This window comes from Lactuca saligna, chromosome 3 (assembly GCF_052625555.1).
Source record: "Lactuca saligna cultivar CGN05327 chromosome 3, ASM5262555v1, whole genome shotgun sequence".
NCBI classification, from domain to species: Eukaryota; Viridiplantae; Streptophyta; class Magnoliopsida; order Asterales; family Asteraceae; genus Lactuca; species Lactuca saligna.
The window spans coordinates 160,387,292-160,396,652 of NC_136419.1; positions in this window are offsets into that span (position 1 = coordinate 160,387,292).

Below are 9,361 nucleotides of genomic sequence, written 5' to 3' on the forward strand. Positions count from 1 at the left end.
TGATCGTATGCATAGTATGATCAACTAGACTTTTGTATACAAGTATCTTGGAGCTAATTGTCCTATTATCTCGTGATTCTCTTTGATTCAAGCTTGACCCAATATTTCAGGAGTACTTCAATGTTAATATTTTTTGACAACATTCCCTTTGACATGATCAGTCCAAGATCTTTGACTTCCCAAGATGCTAACATCAATTCAAGATATTAATAATAAGGTAAATACGAAAATTCTACCCACATAAATTACCTCCAGAAATCTTCAATCAAGGATCTTGGGAATTGGAGATTTTCAAATTTTGAAATTTATTTGTTAGATGCTGAAGAGTCAGGATGGTTGTTCAATTTCATAAGAATTTTAAATATTTTCTCACTCCTTAACTATTCATTTTCTATCCTATAAAGTGACTTTATTGATGAATTAGGTGTCTAAGTCCATCACTATAGTTAGTATATATATACTTGAATTAATAGTAGCACAGTCTTTTTGGATTGCCCTCAAACCTAACAATTGGACATGATGACTTTTAGAGAGATAGAGATTAATTTATTATGTGATTAATAAATTGAAATAAATAGGATTATTAATGTATTTTTGAAATAATATATTAATTAGAAAATGTATTATTTAATTAATAATTTGTCACACCCCCGAACAGGAACAACGGTAATGTCCGAGGGCGGATGACGTCATTGTACAATATCATAACAATTAAATATAAACGAATCAAGTCATTACAACAATTGTATTGAGTATTTAGTTAGTTTACATTGTGCTCAAAACATTGTTCACATGATATTAAATGCATAAGAAAAAAATATATAACGTGATGTGACGACGTCCCATCCACCAAGAACTCTTGCTTAACTGTTTACTGTTCTCCTGAGAATACAAGTGATTTTGAAAAGTGTCAACAATTAACTTGGTGAGATCAGAAGCGTTTTGTATGAGAGGAATTTGTAACTATTTTGAGTAAAAAGGATAGTGTATACTTTTAGAAAATCCGATATTTTCTTTATAAATGAGTTGTATGTCTTAAATGTCAAGACTAAAAACATAAGTAATGATGTACTGAAAAATGGTGTTATGAAGTTTTATCTTTATACAAATCTACTTGAATGCATGTTATCACGTAAACCAATTGTGTTGGTAATACCCTATGTGAGTTATTATAACCATACTAATGCGACGTTTTCCTGAACGACATTATTCAGGGTTTGGAACTGTTACAACATTTGTCACCCTAGACTGGCCGGTCTAACTGTAGCTAACAACTGAGGTGTGGGATTGTCAGTCCCATATAAATCTATACACAAGTGTCACGCTCTCCCTCCTAGGGACTCTTGTTATATTGTAGGACTTAATGTGTAGTTTGGTAGGTACGATGAAGCTGAATGTCTCACAATCAGTATCAACCATTTTACGTGAACTGAAAGCTCGTTTTTCTTGTAGATGAAATAATTATACCTTTATATATTATATGTTTCTTCTGAAATGATAGTAAAATGTTTATGACTCCCAAACTATACCAATTATAGTTTATTTTTTTGTTTGCTGAAGAGATTTATATAATCTTTTATATAAACAAATAGTAATAATCTTGTTTAGTTTCAAAATGTAAAGTCAAACATCATATTTTTGGGTTGTAACCCACAAAATAGTGATGTAACTAGAATGTACTCCTTTTTGTTAGATAAGCTATATCTTGGTGAAAAGCTTCCAAAACTCATGTAGTTTTCCAAATCATAATTTTTCTTATGATTTTATAACATAGATTATGTTTTATTTTTGGTTAGTTTTGCATTTCACAACTAAAGTATCATGACTATTTGTATAAAAACTAGTAACAACCATAACTCATGCAAATACTATCTTATTTATCACGGGGATGAATTATACAAATATTTGTGTAAAAAAACTAAAGTTTACTTGTATTCCCCCCCCTAAAAACAAGAAAAACTTGAAAATATGGTGATATGAACTCACATTGAGTGGATTTGTGGGTTGTTTGAAGAGTTAGTGTGAAGATTTCCAAGTCCAAACACTTGAATGTAGTTGATGAATGCTTTGAAGATGATATTATCCTAAGAGTTTTAACACATAATAATCTGTATAAATAGGATGGTACTAGCATGATAGTGTATAAAAACACTAGACTAGCAAGAAAATCTTACCAAAATACTAATAATAATCTTGGAGATTTAATCCTTGGAAGCTTGGACTTGGTTCTTTGAGAGAAATGGATGAAGGGAAATTAAAGAAGTTGAAGAATAAGATGTGGAGGGGGTTTGTGGGTGCTTTCTGTCGTGTATAAAAACGAGAAAATGAGGTGATGTTTACTTGGATATTTGTTGGGTATTAGGATAGATACTGTTGGATAAAAATTAGTGTTGGAAAAGATGAAATATCGTATCACGAAGTCAAACCTCCTTTTTTCTCTTTAGTCCTACCGAAATCATCATGGAGAACACCAAATCCTAAGTGATTTCGGCCTAGACATGGTTGAATTAAGGGTGATTTCGGCCTACGTGTGTTCTAGGCTTGTGATTTCGGTCCTACACCATTCCCTCATGGTGTTTTCGGTTATGGTATCACCTATTAAAGGGGTTTTCGGCCCTTATGGTCTTCAACATGGGATTTTAGTTTTGTGCCACCAACTAAAGGGTGATTTCGGTCCTTAAGCAAACCGAAATCACTAGGCTGGTGGGGTCCTAGGCCTTAAATACTTTAAAGGCAAATGGATATTTTTATAATTCTTCGTCTTTCTTGTTGACTTTCAAGTATTTGTTACAATTATGATTTTCAAAGTATATATATATATATATATATATATATATATATATATATATATATATAGACACACACACACACACACACCTAGACAACCAATACCATTTTGGCTTTCAAAGATATATTGTAACAAGAGTACATTGTGGTTGTACATATACATAGATACATTTAAAACCTTGCTTGACACAAAATTTTCTAGTTGTCACATCACTCCCCGGTTAGACGAAATTCCGTCCCGAAATTTGCATCTTGGATGGGTACCTGCAACTAGAGGAAAAGTTATGGGTATTTCTATTCCGTTTGATCTTCTTGTTCCCAGGTGAATTCAGGTCCTTGCTTGGAGTTCCAGCGGACCTTCACTATTGGTATTCGACTTTGTTTTGTTTTTGTTGATCTCCCTGTCCATGATTTCTATAGGTTCCTCTACAAAGTATAGACTCTAGTTTACCTCAATTTCATCGAGTCGGACTACATGAGTTTCGTTAGATAGACACTTCTTTAGGTTGGATACGTGGAAGGTAGGCCATATGTCACTAAGTTCCTGTGGTATTCGAAGTTTGTAAGCCACCGGGCCGATTCTAGCAAGGAGCTCGAACAGCCCGATATACCTTGGATTTAGCTTTCCACGTTTTCCAAAATGTATCATTCCCTTCCAGGGTGAGACCTTCAATAGAACGCGATCACCAACCTAGAGTTCCAATGGTTTTCATTTTTATCAGAATAGCTCTTTTGCCGATTCGGGGAAGCCTTTAATCATTCACATATCTAAACGATCTTTTTCGTAGTTTCTCCTATGATCTCCGGGCTGGTGAGTTTGCTATCAAGCACTTGCCTCTTTGCTAGTTATGTGTCACCACTTCAGTCTAGCACAGAGGTGATCTATACTTGCACCCATGCAGAGCTTTGAGTGGCACAAACTTGATGCTAGAGTGATAGTTGTTATTGTAGGAGAATTCGACGAGTGGTAAGTGGGTGTCCCAATCCTTATCAAAGTCTATCACACATGCCCTCAACATGTCTTCCAACACCTAAACGCTCCTTTCGCTTGACCCGTCAGACTGAGGTTGATAAGATGTACTCACGTCAAGTTTAGTTCCTAAGAAAATTTTGTAGCGACTACCAAAACCGTGAGGTGAACCTGCTATCTATCGAAGATGATAGATACTAGCAACCCATGTAGTCGCATGATTTCCTTAATGTATGTCCTAGTTAGCTTCTCCATCTTATCGGTCTCCTTTATTTTTAGGAAGTGTACGGATTTGGTTAACTTGTCAACGATAACCCAGATGGTGGCAAGTCCACCCACTATCTTCAGCAACTTCGTTATGAAGTCCATGGTTATCCGCTCCCACTTCCACTCGGGTATGTTCGGTTGTTGAAGCAAGCCCGAGGGCTTTGATATTCTTCCTTGACATTGGCACACTTCAGGCACTTACCCACATAGGTAGCGGTTTCTGCTTTCATGTTCGGCCACCAATAACATTTCTTAAGGTTTGCGTATATCTTGTCTGAACCAGGATGAACGGAGTATTTTTCCTTGTAAGCCTCGTTCATGACAACGTCTCTGTACACGCATAATTTCAATGTCCAGATTTGATTCATGAGATAATAAGCTCCTTCATCTTTAACCTTAAGGTTTTTATGCATCCCCGTAGGGCCTCTCCTGCGACGTTCTCAGGTTTTAAGGCTTCTAACTACTCCTCCTTGATTTTCATGGGACGGGTGTGAAAGGATGGTCATAGTTAAAGATTTTACTCGGTGGCCCGAGTATTCCTTCTGACTCATGGCGTCTGCTACTACATTGGCTTTTCTCGGGTGATAATGAATTTCGCATTTGTATTCATTTAGCATTTCTCCCGATCACCGTTGTCTCATGTTGAGATCCTTTTGATTTAGAATGTGTTGAAGACTCTTATGATCTATGAATATGTTGTGTTTTGTTCCACACAGGTAGTATCTCCAGATCATTAGGTCAAATACCATTGTTCCTAGTTCGAGGTTTTGTGTGGTGTAGTTGACCTTATGAGTCTTAAGTAGTCTCAAGGTATCTTCTCCCAGAACTCTGAGCTGATGGTATCCTAACCATGGACCAACCTTCTGTGGAATAAATCATTCCTTGAAGTTGGATGAATGGGTCATCAACTCGGGATAGGGGGTATCAGTTCAGGATGGTTAGGTCGTTCTGCTCTTGACATTCAATGCACATGTGGAATGATCTGCCTTTTCTTTACGAATAAGACTGGCACTCCCCAAGGTGAGAAGCTTGGTTTGATAACTCATTTACTCAGCATCTCGTTAAGTTGACTGGATAGTTCCCGTATTTCAGCCGGTGTTAAGCAGTATGGGGATTTGGCTAGGGGTGGCTCCAACAATTAAGTTGATTCTGAATTCGAATTGGCATACGATTGGTATTTCCGGAAGGTCTTCTGGGAATACAGCAGGAAAGTTACATATTTCTGGAATATTGTTGGATGTCCTTCACTTTCTGATTCATATTGCTATTTGGCCTAAGGAAGAGAATGGTACCTCTTTCCTCCATATTTCTGATCCTTGATGTGAGGTATGATTCAGAGGTTTGTGTCGGATTTATCATAATAGATAACAAGGGTTTTGTTACATGGTAAGTTAAGTCTAACGACCTTTTCGTAACTTATGGTATTGGTATGATGAGGGCTTGACTAAAACATGAAAATGATTACGTCAAATTTTCCTATTGTCGCTGGTATTAGGTTGATTTAGAAGGAATGTTTGCTTTGAGTTAGAGTGCATCCTAGGTATATATTGTTGGTGGTTTTGGTTCTTCTCCTAGCCATCTATACTGGAAATATTTTTGTGAATGCTTGGGGTTTTTGTTTGAGTATGTATTCATACTTTGTGGCTAACAAATCTCCTCTCCCACCCTTATTGTAAAGTACGCATGCGTATGAGTTATTTGAGGAGAAACATGCCAATAATCGCAGCGCTTTCTCATGTCTCATTGTTGAAACTTTACCCATGCCTTCAGCGCTTCTATCATTGGGTTTTAGGCACTCCCTCTTGTAATGCCCCCTTTCTCCACAACTCTAGCAAGCCTGACTCAGTCGATCATTAGTGGATTGGGCGGTCTGTTGAGTTGGCACCCTACAAAAGCCAGAGGTGTGCCCTTTTTTGTTACGGTTGTTGCAGTGCCTCTCTCGGCAGATCCTATAGTGATGGAAGTTACACTTGCTGCACTTAGGCAGGTTTCCAACATATGGTTTCATAGACACTGAGGTAGTAGGGATAGTGGTGGTATGGGCTGACATAATTTGTTGTCTTTTGGTAGGTTCCTGAGTCGAACGTCCCCTTTTCTTGTTCCAGAACTTTCATTTTTTGGGTAGTACCCCTCCATCGTTGTGGGAGTTCTTAGGTTTGTAGTTTTGGGTGTCCTTATAGGAACACACTAGCTGGTGTCCCTGGTTGCCACCATGATTGGAACTGTTGGCACCGTCCCCATTTCCATTTGTGTTTTAGTGCTAAGTTGTACCATGACGGCTGTCATGGAAGCTGTTACAGTGGCTTGAAATGTAGCGGGGTCCATTCGTAGAACTGGTGTTGCACTGGTAAACTTGCTACTTTTGCATTGTGGCATGATTCTGTTATATGGTATGAAACGAGTTCGTAAGTAACTATGGTCGTTGCTAGTTGTACCCCATCTATATTTATATATAGATATAAATTACATGTTTTGTTGTACGATTCCCAATGTTTCGACCAACATCATCGTAATGAACTTATGGTAGTAAGTAGTAGTAGGTGTTGTACATTAAGTTACCAAAATAGAACATAAATGTCAAAATATTAAATTGATTCATGTTCAATTTTTTATGGAGGGCGTACTACTACTAGTTGTGATGAAAGATGCAATAATGCCTAAAACATAGTATGAGTAGTTTAATCACTAAGTCACTAGGCTATACTAGTTTAGCATATACCAAAGTAACGCGCAAGGTTTCCTGTCATCTCACACATCTCGCATGTGGCCTCTTCAGCCCTTTGTTCCGCTATGATTGGCCTAGCTTCATGCGTAAGGATTTGTTGTCTTAGGGTAACCATCTCCTCCTCTAAGGAGTGTAGGCGGTTTGTATTGTTTTCCTGATCCGCTTGTAGGTTCAATATGGCATCCGTACAGTGTTATTATTTCTTGTGGGGGTGTCGAATTCACACCGTCGCGTTCTAGGCTTCGCCACCGATCTCCATTACTTGGTGATGCGGATCCTGAACCTGAGTGTCCAAACAAACCACTTATGGTACATCCATAGGTAGTGTTTGATCTATGAGGGTGTTGTGGCCCGTAGCATTGTGTAGTGGGTGCATGCTATAGGTGGATCACCGACCATATTCTCTAGCCCCTGCATGCAACTGTATTGTCCATTGTGGGGGCGCCTCCTGGTAGAAATTAGGTGGAAGGGGCTCATGCCTGTCCATGATAGGGTAAGGTTTGTTAACGATCTTCCTAGCGCCTTCCTCGTTTTCTGATCCTTCATTAGAATTCTCCTCTTCGTAATCCAGCTCTTGGTACTCCTCAGGCTTCTCTTCTAAATCCTCCTCATGAACCTCTTCCGACTCCCCTTCAATCCATTCGTTGGCTACCCTTGCAGGGTAGTAGGGGTCTTCATGGTAGAATCCAACCATGTAGTTTGTGCGAGAATAGGGGTATGAGAAATACTTAAAGGGTATAAGTGTATGATCCTATAATGTCCTAAATTACTCCTATAATATTTTAATCGTTATGTTTGGTTCTAGAGTTTTCGGTATATAGGGTTGGTAAGTTTTAGACCTTTTGTTCGCCATGACCATTCCCAAACACATGCTGGTCAGATGTCGCATAAGTATAGTTGATCAAGCTATAATTATCCCGAATATGACTACATAACTATTTTGGGTTGATCGTAGTGTCTAAATTATCTAAATACCTTTAAACGGTTCTTATTATGACACTGTTCCTAATATGCATACATGTATACCTTTTATGAAAATACTATTATATTTTAGAAAGTATACTTCTTAGTCAGAGTGTTTTAGCCCAATTGTATTTATACTTGTATATCGTACATGTTTTGATATACTTAGTTCACTAGAAGCAATGCTCTGATACCAATCTGTCACACCCCCGAACCGAAATAGCAGAAACGTCAGAGGGAAGATGACGTCATTGTACAGTATCATAAAAATTGAATATAAATGATTCAAAACATTACAACCATTGTATTGAATATTTAATAAGTTTACATTATTCGTAAAACATTGTTTACATGATATCAAATGTGTAAGACAAAAATATATAACGTGATGCGACAACGTCCCATCAAACAAAAACTCTTGCTTTACCTGCTTACTGTTCTCCTAAGAATACAAGTGATTTTTAAAAGTGTCAACAATTAAGTTGGTGAGGTCATAAGTGTTATGTATGAGAAGAATTCGTAACTTTTTTGAGTAAAAAGGATAGTGTATACTTCCAGAAAATCCGATATTTTCTTTATAAATGAGTTGTAAGTCTTAAATGTTAAGACTAAAAATGTAAGTAATTATGTACTGAAAATGGTGTTATGAAGTTTTATCTTTGTATAAATCTACTAGAATGTATATTATCATGTAAACTAGTTGTTTTGTTAATACCCTATGTGAGTTATTATAAACATACTAATGCGATGTTTGCCTGAACGACGTAATTCAGGGGTCGGAACTATTATAACATTTGTCACCCTAGACTGGCCGGTTTAACTGTAGCTAACAGCTGAGGTGTGGGATTGTCAGTCCCATATAGATCTATACACAAGTGTCACACTCTCCCCCCAAGAGACTCTTGTTAGAATGTAGGACTTAATGTGTACTCTAGTAGGTACAATGAAGATGAATGTCTCACAACCAGTATCAACCGATTTACGTGAACTAAAAGCTCCTTTTTCTTGTAGATGAAATAGTTATACCTTTATATATTATATGTTTCTTCTGAATGATAGTAAAATGTTTATGACTCCCAAACTATGCCAATTATAGTTTATTTTGTTTGTTTGTTGAAGAGATTTATATAATCTTTTATATAAACACATAGTAATAATCTTGTTTAGTTTCAAAATTTAAAGTCAAACATCATATTATTGAGTTGTAACCCACAAAATAGTGAAGTAACTAGAATGTACTCCTTTTTGTTAGATAAGCTATATCTTGGTGAAAAGCTTCAAAAAAGCGTGTAGTTTTTGCATTTCATAACTAAAGTCAAACATCATATTATTGAGTTGTAACCCACAAAATAATTTTTCTTATGATTTTATAACATAGATTATGTTCTATTTTTGGTTAGTTTTTGCATTTCATAACTAAAGTATCATGAATATTTGTATAAAAACTAGTAACAACCATAACTCATGCAAGTCATATCTTATTTATCATAGGGATGAATTATGCAAATATTTGTTTAAAAAAACTAAACTTTACTTGTATCCCCCCCCCCCCCCCTAAAAACATGAAAAGCTTGAAAATATGTGAGTCTCATACTCACATTGAGTGGATTTGTGGGTTTTTTTAAGAGTTGGTGTGAAGATTTCCATGT